The 13999-nt window shown below is 29.7% G+C and overlaps 1 protein-coding gene across 3 annotated transcripts in view; it reads left to right on the top strand.

The window, feature by feature from the left end:
• Positions 1-1010: 1010 nt before the first annotated feature.
• Positions 1011-13999, top strand: part of Unc-13 (unc-13) — a 70388-nt gene continuing 57399 nt past the window's right edge. For all 3 annotated transcript variants that reach the window (XM_074259762.1, XM_074259761.1, XM_074259763.1), the window contains exon 1: positions 1011-1181. The gene's annotated coding sequence lies outside the window, so the exon portion shown is untranslated. The remainder of the gene's footprint in view (positions 1182-13999) is intronic.

Raw genomic sequence — 13999 nt, 5'->3', positions numbered from 1 at the left:
ATTGAAAGAGACCTTTTTTGTAGTAGAGTTTATTTCCAACAAAAAAGCTCTCTTGTGATTTTATCCTATCTCCAATATTTAACCTAGAATTTAAATTTCAAATTCTTTTTTGAATCCTCTTTCTATTGGGGCCTAAATTTTCAAACTTTTTAACTTCAGGCTCAAATTCTGGCCAAAAAATGCTAGATTCGAAGGGGCTTGAACAAACTCAGATTTTGAGTATGATTTGAACCAGTAGATTTTGAGAAATCTCAAAAAAACTACGAAAAAATTTTTTTGGAAAATGTGGTTTTTTTTGGAATAACTTTGAAACGGCTTTATCGATCGATTCCAAAAAATAATCAGCTCTTAATATTATAAAAACACGTCAATCGCCGGAAGTTTGGTCAAAATTAGTTGATTCGTTCGTGAGATATTGTTGTAGAAAAAAAACCAAAAAAAGTGTTTTTTTAAAATTAAGCCAAAATTACTCGTTTGATAAATTTGAACTTGAAAGTTTGTTATGAGGCTTTAAAAATTGCGTCGAATGCTGCAAACTGCGTAAAAATCGGTTGATTTGTTTAAAAGTTATTGCGGTTCGAAAAATTCCAAAAATAGTGTATTTTTGAACTTTTATTAAATTTTTGAGCTCAAAATTACACTAAAATTGTATTTTTGAGCTCAAAGAGCTCAAAAACATAATGAGGAAGATTTTGAGCTCTCAAAACTAATTTTTTTATTTTTTTGGGCAATTTTTGAGGCTAATTTTTCCAAAAAAACACTGAAAACACCAACCTCTTTCTCAGACTCCAAAAAAAATAATTATTAATAATTAATTAATAAAACTCAGGATTTTAAAGGACTTTGTAAACTTTTTTAGTAGCTAGAACGTAGATAGAAAAAATCAAAGGGTGAATTGTCAAGACTTAACGACCAATCGAATATCGTCAATTACTAATTACTTACTTAATCTTATTTCTGTGATTATACATATAATTAATTAATTAATAATATTAATAAATAATATAAAAGTCTAGTAAACAACGAAGTGTGTGTAAATGGCCTAAAAACAAGTGTGTGTAACAAGTGATGCGTGTACCTGATTAATTTAACAAAGCTTTTGTTCGCAAAACATCGCGAGAGAAAGATAATTAGTGCGGATCTTGTCGAGTGACTGTGGATTAAGCCCAAAAAGCGTTTAGGTAAGTTTAATTTTTATTATTATTATCATTTCTATTGTAATTGTAATTCCTGGTAACTATTTCCGGTTTTTTTCCAAATTATTACATCGCGAAAGTGCTAACGCGGGGTTTATGATGCGAAGACACAAATTTGGTAACGGATGCACGGTAACTCATTTAGCAGTAAAGACGCATTTAGCTTTTTTTGGTGAAAACATCATCAGACATATGGCGGGGCTTGTGCCAAGACACTTGTTGACAATTGCTCTCGCTATAAATTTATTTCTCACCACGGAACGCTATTCGGCCAATTCGGAGGGGCCATTGCTGGTCAAATTCTCGGAATTTATGCTACTGGGAAATTTTTAGAGGGTGAGTTTAGTTTTTTGACGGAATTGTTTAATTTAAAATTACAGAAGACAGTTTTAATTTTAAATAATTCGAAGATTAAATTTAAAGTTACTGAAATAAATAATCAATACTCCGCAATGAGATTCACTCTGGTTAGAATAACTTGGATTACATCTCTGTGGAGCTACAGTGATCGTGTAATCCTTATATAGAAATCTTGATGAAATTTCGTAATATCTCTCAAATAGACAATTTGAGCTCGAAATTATTTTATACACAAATAAATATTTTTCCCTCTAAATTTTTTTTTACTGTAAAAAAAAAAATAGTATTTTTTCAAATATCTTACAAAATCTTTTTGATGGAGCAAAATAAAGATTTTTGAGAAAAAAAAATTTTTTTCATTGAAGAAATGAATAAAAATCGAAAAATTGCTTATAATGGTGATTTTTGCAAAAACAAAGAATTTGAAGCTTCGGAGCACGATGAAAAAAAAATCTTAGCGCTTTGAATTTTTCAGGGATTTTAGGGGACACTTGGGGGTTGAAAAATTACCGACGATATCCTTTGTTCATCCATTTTATCCAAAGTTATATCAAGTTATCCAAATATCCTTAATTATGCGAATTTTTGTCGTTTTTTCAGTTAAAGTTTTCAATTAAAAAAAAATTTTTTTGACAAAAGCTATTCACGGTATCTTATAGAGAATATCGTGTAGTTTTAAAAACCGTCCTTCGATTTCCTATACGATCATTATTTCCAGAGTTATTGATTGTCAAAGTGAAAAAGTACTTTTATGCTCTGACTGACGATAACTCCGCGGCAAATCATCGTACAGGCTTTTTGATTACGTCAAATTGAAGGGCATTAAATTTTCTAAAAAAGCTTTTCAGCGAAACAATGGAAAAAAATTTTTTCAAGCCCGTAGACCTTTTTTAAGACGAGAAAAAATTTGGAAAATTTTTTTGTAGTGTTCTTAGGATTTTTCCAGACCCGAACATGATAAAAAATTTTCATGGTCATATCTGAAAACTAGACACTTGGAGCTACAATTTGCTATTTTTTTTTTTTTTTGCTGTACGATCATTTTCCTCGGAGTTACAGCTCGTTGAAAATCACCCAAAAATTTAGAATTTTTTTTAGATCCCTTAATTTTTAGGACTTGCGTTTTAATTAAATACACTGGCCACAAAATTTTGCTTATTCTTTTAATAATTGAGGTTTTTGGTCTTGAGTAAAATTTGGTATTTCTGTAGAAATTGTACCAGTTTTATTACAGTAAAAAATACTCGCTCAAAATTTTTTCATCTACGATGAAAAATATTTTTTTCAATATAATACGACACTGTTGACGGTGACTAAAAAAGTCAATAAAATTTTAGTTGCCCGGTAAATATAATACTGCCCTTTAATGTATATTCTAAAGTGCAGTAACTATAACAGAGCGTAATCCTCCCGAGGACTTTCCACAATCTCATTAAAAACCAGGAGAATGCCGGGTATTACGAGGTAAGTCGGATCCTGTTCTCGGTTTATAGACAACGTTACCTCGTATGAGCCTCGGAACAACAATTCAACGTTCCTTTATATTTAGATTGACACACATTATATTATGTATAAATTTAATGTCCGGATAACAATTCAACTGCAGAATCTCAAACTCTGGATTTCATGTTAACATTATCTTTTATGCCTTCAACAGAATTCTGAATTCGGTAGGACACTAATGCGTCCATCCAGTTCACTTATGCACCGTTTTTGCTTTTGATTCGATGCGGATCATTATTGTGATTATCCTTGAGATAGGTCCGGTAGTATATATCATTATTGTTGTTGTTGCTGTGAAGTTGAGTGCTGTTATTAATGGTTGCTAGACCGGAAACCTTTTTGACGGAGATTAATTACTTGAGGCAGGGATATAAGTACGGAATCTCACATTTATTGATGCAGGAAGTTATGATGGATATTAGCATTCATTTTTAGGGTTGTTAAAACTTTGGAGTTTAAATTGTAGAGAAAATATGGCAGACGGAATGGCCATTACCCGTAAAAAAAAAAAAAAAAAAAAAATCGTCTTAAAATTGTCGTTTGTTCGAGATTTTAAACGTGACACAAACCAAGAATATTTTAAGACTTTTTTAAGACGTCGAAAAAAATTCCGAGAGAAGATTTTTAAAATTTTATAGAAAGTCTTAAAATAATCTAAAAATCGTCTTCAAAAAATCTTAAAATAGTTTTAAAATAGTCTTAAAAAAATCTTAAAATAGTCTCAAAAAATCTCAAAGTAGTCTTAAAAAAATTTTTAAATATTCTTAAAAAAATTTTAAAATAGTCTTAAAAAATCTTAATATAATCTCAAAAAATCTAAAAATAGTTTTAAAAAAATCTCAAAGTAGTCTTAAACAAATTTTAAAATCATCTTAAAATAGTCTTAAAAAATCTTAAAATAGTTTCAAAAAATTTCAAAGTAGTCTTAAAAAAATTTTTAAATAGTCTTAAAAAAAAATCTTAAAATAGTCTTAAAAAATCTTAATATAGTCTCAAAAAATCTCAAAGTAGTCAAAAAAATCTTAAAATAGTTTTAAAAAAATTTTAAATAGTCTCAAAAAATCTCAAAATATTCTTAAAATAATTTTAAAAGTCTTAAAAAAGTTTAAAAAAATTTTTTCGAGACTATTTTAATATGAGCTAACAACGACAGAGTCCGAGAACATTAAAACGGAGTGTCTTAAAAAATTCTTGAAATTGTCCGTTGATAAATTTTTAACAATTTCAAATTTAATTTAAAAAGAGCGTACTAAAAAATATATCAATTAAAAAGTCGTAAAATCGTCTAAAAATTAATTTTCACAATAAATTAAAAATATCTGCTCTCAGAATTTTTTTTTGGCGTCTTAAAAAATTTTTAAAATAGTCTTGGTTTGTATCACGTTTAAAATCTTAAATAAACGACAATTTTTTTTAATTTTTCCTGATTTTTTTTTTTAAATTTAATTTGCTATGAAAAAAGTTCTTATCAATTTTATCATTACTCTAACATTTGAGCCGAAACTTTTCCCCAAGTAATAATATAAAATGTGTATCTTAAAATTTAGCCCATTAAAAAAAAAAGTAATAAATTTAGCAATCTTCCAATAAAGCAATCAGCGTCACCGCAGTATATTTAATCCAGCAATCTAAAAACTTCCAAACGATTCTTTTCCAGAAGTTTACCAATAACTTCAAAAACTTTTATCTTCTTTTGCTGATAAAATTAACTGATTGCTAATAAGTGAATGCAAACAAACGTGATTCTGAGAAGTACAACCCGAGAAAGGTGTTAAGCAAGTTCAAGTTGCCAGTACTATTTAAACAATCATCTTTATACTCGAGTAAGTAAATATCGCTCACGCCAATGCCGTCCGACAAACTTGGAAAATTCAATTTGCTGAGTAGCTAGTCCGAGGGATGTATATTTTGTATAGACACTAGAAGAGATGCTTAGATAAAATTCGCCTTTTCCTCGGACAATCTGTAATCCCAATCACTTGACAATTAACCACGGACTTTTGTACACAATTACTTCCCCAAGTTAGCATTTAATGCAGAGACAAAGATAGAGACATCTGTATCACATTTACATCTTTTTTAAAACTTTTTATTTTATTTTATTTTTTTTTTTTTTTTTTTTTTTTTTACCCATTTAACTTTACTCTGTTTCACTCTGCTGGGGAGCCACCCAATTGTCTTACACTCGACTGATGAACAAGAATATAACCCCGGAGAACAAACGATCTTTTTATCTTTTATCTTTATTTTTATTTTTTACTTCAAGAAGCTTTACAATGTTTTTTTTTCTCAACTTACGCTCTTTTGAGCTCTCACCACCTAGGATGGAGAGAAAAAATTCTCAGTTGTGCAATTATTATCTTTATTTATATTTACGTGTTGGAAAATTTAGAGAATTATTGAAATTTTAGAAATTTTTCATTTTTATTACGATCCGAAAAAATAAAAATAACTTAGAATTATTTTTAGATATTAATTTTATTTTGTTGAAAAAAAAAAAAAAAAAAAAATAGTTTTTAGAATAGCCGATAGATGGCGAAAAGTAGCGAAAAGTTTTCACTTGCAGAGCTCTAGATTGAGTAATTTCAGTATGAGAATTTTTGATCCTTTGACAAAATATTCCCGGATAAAATATCCCCGTGACTAAATATCACTGCGACAGAATATTTGAATATATAAGTAATTTTTTTGAGATCAATAATGTCGAATAAATACCCAAAGAGAATACAGCATGGTAACAAGCTTATGTGTTGGTCGACTGTCGAAAAAACACACACAAAACCATGAAAAAAGAGTACAACACAGTAACAAGCTTATTTTTTTAATAAATAAAATTTTGCGTTATTAAATAATAAATTTTGTTAAATTGCACTGTACTTGTTTAACTATTGACGTTTTTAAAGATATAAACTCATCTCGTTGTTATACTAATCAAGAGCTTTCATTTGAGTACCCACATGCATTTTCATATATTTTTCATATATACATATATATAATATATAAAAATATATGAAAAAATGATGTGGGTACTCAAATGAAAGGTCTTGATGAGTGTAACATCGAGATGAGCTTATATCTTTAAAAATCTCAATAGTTCAATTAATTTTGTGGTATTCTTTGTTATTTGTATAACATAAAATAATTTTTTTCAAATTTATTGTTTTGAATTGTTTTCTTGAAAAATTTAATTAATTAAAAATTTCATAAGAAAAATACTTTTTTCTAGTCTAAAAAAAAAAAAGTAACATATTTATTTACAAAACCTCCATGCAGATTTTCATTAATTGAAATATAGTGAAGCGTAGTAATAAAATAAGAGTAAATATTCTTCATCACAAAATTCAGTTGTTACAGCTTCCCTCGTAAATTCACAGCGGCCCCAACGATGAATTTTTCCACGTAAATTAAACTCGCGTAACTTTCCATCACAATCTCTTAATTTAGTTGGTAAAATTTGCGATACACCAAAAATATGCAGCCACAAATCTCATTAAAAGTGACAATCGGCGCAAACCCATAAATATCGATATGATTAACAGCGGACGGCTCCAACGAAGGTATCAGCGAATTTATTAATATGAATAGGATAGATACAGAAGTATGGAAGCATATATGTATATATATCTAGATATTAGTAATTAAATTGTAATTTGAAATAGCGATGGGAGATAAACCGTTGATTTGAGCTCGACCAGCTGTATGTTTGCGAGGCAAATAAGGTTGAATGCGTTGTGGTACAATTTGACACACGCGACCGAGCTTCAAGCATTCAGCTGTATTCCAATTATTACTAAGTGCCACAGCTTGTCATGTCCGTCTACCCATGTGAGATTCTATTTAATAATAACAACAGCCCATATTTAAATCAATGTCTCCTTCCCGTTTGTTTATTATTATTATTATTATTATTATTATTATTATTATTATTATTATTATTATTATTATTATTATTATTGCGCCCTTATAGCTTTTTCAGCCTCGTTATTTCTTCCTTTTGTTGGTCATTAAATTAACTTGTCAGAGCTATCTGCATAATTATTGTTGTTTTTTTTTTTTTTTTTGTCATAATTTATTCACATGTGTTATTCCCTGAATTTATACCTTTGTAAGCAAATGTTCTTAGGTTCCAGTACCGAGGAACATGAATTTAAGCAATTAATTATTTAGCTTACAGCCGTAACGTTGCCTTGTTGAGAAACAGTTTCACAGGAATGACGCTCTAAGCTAACATTTTTTCCTTGTAGGATTTCTAGTTATGCTTAAAGGTTAACATGTTTGGTTCTGATCCAATTTTATTATTTTATTTTTAAATATTTTATGTATTTAGAGAAAAATTTATTCCCTTTTAAACTCAAAAATTACCGAACTGTATAATAATCCAGGGCGCTGCATTGCCATTTATTAGTAGCAATACTCTCTAAAGTTTATTAAAGTAAAATCTATCGGACTTGTGAAATAAAAAAATATTTAATTACCTCACACGGAATAGAATTATTATTGGACATATTATCAATGGAATATTATTATTAATTTTATAGATTTTATATTTTGGAAAAGATTTTAGTTTTATAAGATTGAATGTTTAATTAATTTTTAAGATTTAATTTATTTTTTAAGGGTAGTTCACTTGAAAATATATATAGAATAATTGCTTATAGTAAAAAAAAAATTACGAATGTTATTAAAGTACTTTTTTAAAAAAATATTCAACTAATTGGATAAAATTTAATTAGAATGATAATTGTATAAATGTGTGGTTAGAATTAACTGTAATTGAGCAACAATTGATCACCAAAATGTGTAATTCTTTATACAGCTGATAAGTCGAGAGCGATTGTAGCGCCGCCTCAAAGTCGGTGGATAATTCCGGTACTTAGATTAATTTTTACTGTCAAGTCCGGTTAATTTTTTAGTAATTTCAGTAAAAACATTTTATTTCACTGGAATTTTTAATATTAATAGTCTGAAATAATTATCAATCTTATCAATTTTTCACGTTTATTATTTTTAACCTTTGCAGTAAAAATTAATGGTACTTTTCAATATTTTTTTCATAGTATTTGTGAATAATTATTCAAAAAATTGAAGTAAGATTATAAATTGCGGAATATCTTACTATTATTTATAAAGAAAATTTATTTCAAGGAAATGCAGGAAAGTTTTAGTTTCTCAAATTTTTTTTCAATTAAATTAACAAAAAAAAAAATTCAATTTTAATTACAATCTAACATTTTTCCTTCTAAATTCGCGGCAAAGTTCTTTTAACTGACAGGTTATGGGCCCAGTTTCTTAAAAAATCAAATAGCCAAAATTTTAACCACTATAATTTTCAAAAATTTTACTTCTCCAATTTTAAGTGCGCATAATTCTCTAAAACCGTAAATTTTCTACAATTTCCACTTAGCAGACAGTCAATTTTCCGAAACCAAAAAAAAAATCATCAAATGTTTGTTACTGTCTGTAGCATTACTCCCAAGGGTCAAACTGTAATAACAAATGAGTATCCACCCAGTAGTTAACAACCGACCACCGACGTATTTAATTTAGCAGGGCTGGCCGAAAGATGGTCTTTCTTACCACCTGGGAAGACAAATTCCGTTGGTAATTGGAAAAAGTAATTAAACGTCTTAGTCTTCTTCTCGGTAACATTTAATAAATCGATGGATCAACAATAACATGCTATATAAATTAGTACATGCTCTCGATTGCCGCCACCTACGATCAAAGGATGCCATCTTATGTGTTTGTCTTCTTCTTCTTCTATTATATATTATATATATATAATGTATATACATTGTATCAAGTCTCGTTAGCGAGTCTTGTTTCCGCACCAGTTGACGATGAATTTCCTCGGAGAATTATTAAGGCACTGCTGACTTGATCTTATATTCTCAGCGAGCGGTCTACTAGACCATAACCTAAATTCCACCTAAGTGCACTTTTGTCTCCTGATAGTAATCTTCTTACTGGAAAGTATCGGCAATACAGAATTTATCGAATTTTTGAGGGGCCTTCAACTTTTCGACTTATTATTTTTCAAGAGTGAAAAACAATGTTCACGCCTTGGAAAATCCATTAGATTCTGAACAACTTTTGATAATACATCTATTTGATTCGACTGCAATCTCGAGGGACTTGAGGAAGAAGTAGATGGATTGTTTTTAAATTTCTTGTAAGTAGATCTCTTTAAATCAAAAAAAATTTTGGAAATTCCCCTGCTACCTTATATAAATTCTGTTATTATTTCCATAAAAGCTACAAATCTTTAGCAATATTCTCAAGCCTCGTACTTCACCTTTAATATCTCGGTTTTTTATACTAATCTACGGTTTTTTTGTAATTTATAGAGAGGGATTTTGTTCCTCGATGTTGATAAAAAAATTTTTTCATAATTTTAAGGGTACAGCGGAAGTTTAAGTTGTTCCGGGGTTGTTCAAGAAGTGGAAAAATAGGGAGATTTTTTTTAATATGCTTATAAGGCTTAATACACTGTGAACAACTTGTGGAATGGGTCATTTTTAATCTATTTAGTCGCCGGGAGTGAAATTCTGAGAAGGATTTTATTTGGTATAATCAGTTGAAGTTTTTGTTAGTAATTTGGCATCTAGAACACGTTCCAGGTAATTAAAAATTATTTTAGTGTAAAAACTCGGATATTTTTAGATTTTTAGAATAAAAATCCTTATTCACTTCGAAATCACGCCCGATTTTTTACAGTGTATTATTTAAAAAATTTCTAAATTTTTCGGCGCGCAATTCGTGAATTTGAAGGTGTTTTTATTGAAAATTTTCACTAAGAAAGGGAAAAAAAATAATTTTGAAATGTGACACCTCCCTTCGTAAACCAAGCGCGGCCCCAATGGAATTTTGCTCTGGAAATTCATTAGAATATACCAAGCAGGTTCTTTGGGGATTGTGTGGCTAATTTCGATGATTTTAATAGAGTTTTTGTAAGTTTAACATCAAAATAAGAAAAAAGTTTGGTTTTTGTAGAAACAATGCCACCGCGAAATTTAATCCCGCGGAAACTACCAACAAGGACTTAAAAGTATTTCCCAACAAAAACACAACCACAGTATAATATTTCAAAAGTTTATGCTTACAAACAGCCATAGAATCATAAATATCACGCTTTAAAAGTGTTATATTTAAACAAACGCCGCGACGTAAAACTATAATGCATTTGGTTTAATTAAAAAAAAAAAAATAATAATAATAATAATAATAATATATAACGGCATAAAATAATATGCTTGAGCTTCATAACAATTAAAATGTCGTAAAAAATGGGGTACTTAGACCTGGAAATAAATATTTAAGATAAAAGAGGAGGCGACTGGGGAGTTGGGCGCCAGGAGAGTTTTACCAGCGAGGAAGTGGATTAATAAATAGTGGATGTTCTCGTCGAGACTGCCCTGGAGCAGGAGAATGAATCTTTTCTGCCGGTATGTGGATTCATCACGGACCAGGTCTGTGCTTGGAGCTCGCTCCTCAGTTGGTGGACAAAAATTACTCTGAACAAAGGATCTCTTTGTATGAGGATACCATTTTATCGGTATTATCATCATTATTACTATTATTAAATTATGGCGAATTTTCGCTCCCATCCATTGCCGTCTGAGATTCGCGCACTCGCTGATACTTATAAATATTCGCGATCGATACACCCTGGTGAGCGAGAGGTTTAAGAGTCATTGACTTGTCTTATACCTACCCATCTCTTTACCACTCGAATCCTGTCCGTGTCACTTTTATGACCTAACCTCATCAGCGTCAAGTCTCGGAACTTCCATTGTTACCGTTTTTCAACATAAAATCAATTCTCTAATTAAATAATCATTTTATCTGGAAATAGCTACGGTACTTCAATCCAGACTGTCGGTCTCTGCGTCAGTTATTCCGACTGATAACTTTCAATAATTCGACTCGATATATTTTACCGGCTAACGATTCAAGAAGTTTAGTTTTGTTTTACTTATTTAAACAGTATTCTAATTTTTTAAAGAAAATTTCATTTCAAGGCATAAATATTTAATCTATCCAGTAAATTTTTGTATTCTTATAAAATTTGGATGCCAAAAAGCCCAAAAAAATTTTTTTTAATTTAGTTCTAAAAATGACCGATAGGTGGCGAAAAGTAGCAAAAAGTTTTCGCATGCAAATTGGTTAATCGATATAATATTAATTCTAATAGAATTTTAGATTTAAAAAAAGTACCTGGAAATTCCGACAGGTGGCGCATGTCCCCTAAAATTTCTCGCTAGTAAAAAGATGACTCAGATTTATTAAGCTTTATATGAATTTTCGTTTTAAATAAAAAATTTTATTGTATGAAATTTAGTAAATTTACGAGAGAATCTTTGTTTTTTTTTTGTAAAATAATTTTTTGCATCGATTTAAAAATAATTCAAAAAATTGGGAATTTTTTTTTTGCCATTCAATTTTAAATGATTTAAATAATCACGTATAAAAATCTAAAACTGTCAAAAATAATTAACTTGATATTAAGTTTGATCGTACGATCATTAAGTAACCTCTGCCACTTTTAAAATTTCGATAACAAAATCAAGAAAAATTAAAAGGAAGAATTTATATTGACAGGATCTCAAAGTGAATAAAAAAATTCGATAATTAGATTTTAATCTTATTAAAACCGATATTGAAAGAATTGTCGGGACAAAAATATCTGTTGACATTAAATCTGTGACGGTGCGATGCCAGTCCTTTACTATCTTCCATTCAGGTGAGGCTGATAACAATCGCAGACAATCGATTTACCGTAATTGTCCGAACGTTTTGCTCCGGATCACGATGTCACGGACAATGAAAATCTAGGTTGTCCGTTAGATTTCATCTATTGCCCGCTAAGAAAAATATTACCCGATTTCTTCTATTATTATTATGCTGAATGAGATCGGGAATGGATATAGATTTTAATCCGAGTATGGGATTTTTAGAAAAAAATAAATAAAACATTTTTCAAATAATTTGACTTTTAAATATTGATGTGCATAGTAGTTTTACATCACAGCGTTTGTTTAAATGTTACACTTTGTAAACATGATATTTACGTTTCTAAAGCTGTTTGTAAACATAAACTTTTAAAATATTACGCTGTTGTTGTGTTTTTGTTGGGAAATACTTTTAAGTCCTTGTTGGTAGTTTCCGCGGGATTAAATTTCGCGGTGGCATTGTTTCTACAAAAACCAAACTTTTTTCTTATTTTGATATTAAACTTACAAAAACTCTATTAAAATCATCGAAATTAGCCACACAATCCCCAAAGAACCTGCTTGGTATATTCTGATGAATTTTCAGAGCAAAATTCCATTGGGGCCGCGTTTGGTTTACGAAGGGAGGTGTCACATTTCAAAATTATTTTTTTTCCCTTTCTCAGTGAAAATTTTCAATAAAAAAACCTTCAAATTCACGAATTGCGCGCCGAAAAATTTAGAAATTTTTTAAATAATACACTGTAAAAAATCGGGCGTGATTTCGAAGTGAATAAGGATTTTTATTCTAAAAATCTAAAAATATCCGAGTTTTTACACTAAAATAATTTTTAATTAGCTGGAACGTGTTCTAGATGCCAAATTACTAACAAATACTTCAACCGATTATACCAAATAAAATCCTTCTCAGAATTTCACTCCCGGCGACTAAATAGATTAAAAATGACCCACTCCACAAGTTATTCACAGTGTATTAAGCCTTATAAGCATATTAAAAAAAATCTCCGTATTTTTCCACTTCTTGAACAACCCCGGAACAACTTAAACTTCCGCTGTACCCTTAAAATTATGACAAATGTTTTATAATCAGCTTTCTATAAAAATTACTTTGTTTTTTCGTTGATAAATCCTGATTTTTCCTTATTATTATTATTTTTTCTAATTGTTAAAAAAAAAAAAAAAAATTAAATTAATCAAATGTATATTTATTGTAAGGCCCTTAGGGAGCTTTGGCTTCAGGGTCTAAATTATTGAATAAATAAATAAATAAAAAATTAAGAAAGTAAAAAATAATAAATTAACATTATTGCATAATGCAAAAAAAAAAAACGAAGAATTTAATCGAAGGGAAATTTTTTACCGTGGAAGAAAAATACCGTTTTTCCCCGGAATTTATACCATATCATTGAGCAGCAGTGGTCGAAAAAATTTTGAGCTTTTTTTTCTGAAGACTTAAGCTCTGTCCGAAAATGGGGCAAATGTATGACTAATGTTCCCTGGACTCGCCCCTTGGAAAAAAAGTACGACTAAAATATATGACTATGACTATTTCTATGACCATGGCCAGTATTAGTATCTGCTATACATATATATATATATATATATATATATATATATATGCAACATTATATCTAGATTGTGATTTACAGCTCCGTAATAATTTATTCTCTCTGTAGGTCCATTATCTCTTGAAAACAAAACCAGTTTGATCAAGGCCGTGGATATTACGCTAATATATAAAGACGTGAGAATAATAATAATGTGACAATTCCATGAAACAAGATTCTTTATGTAAAAAAAAGTGTTATTGCCACAAAAACGTAAGCCTAAAAAATCCTATTGCCGAGATCTGATCCCACAAAATCCAGATTCCAGCCCCAGATTTTTCTTCATTCAGCTGAGCTCACTTTCCCGGCGCCCAGAGATATATCGTGACATGTCTTTGTTTTACACTATTCGAATCCTCATTTTCTCTTTTTTTTTTTTTTCTGGCCGGGGAGCTTTCGATTCGATACAAATGATAACAAGTTGTCCTGTCCTTTGATACGTGTCTGGATTGACAAAATTATACGGGCAGGATCCAAAATTATTCCAATTACCGATCGCTGCTCTTTGATCCAACTTCCAGTTTGTTAACTCGCCAAGTTTTCCCTGAATCTTAAAAACCCGAACTTCGTGTTAAAAAATAACTAACTAATCGAAAGGGGA

Source organism: Cotesia typhae, unplaced genomic scaffold (assembly GCF_013202065.1).
Source record: "Cotesia typhae breed Kobodo isofemale line unplaced genomic scaffold, CoteBio_Ctyphae contig_20, whole genome shotgun sequence".
Classification (NCBI taxonomy): Eukaryota; Metazoa; Arthropoda; class Insecta; order Hymenoptera; family Braconidae; genus Cotesia; species Cotesia typhae.
This window is presented reverse-complemented; position numbering and strand designations above follow the sequence as displayed.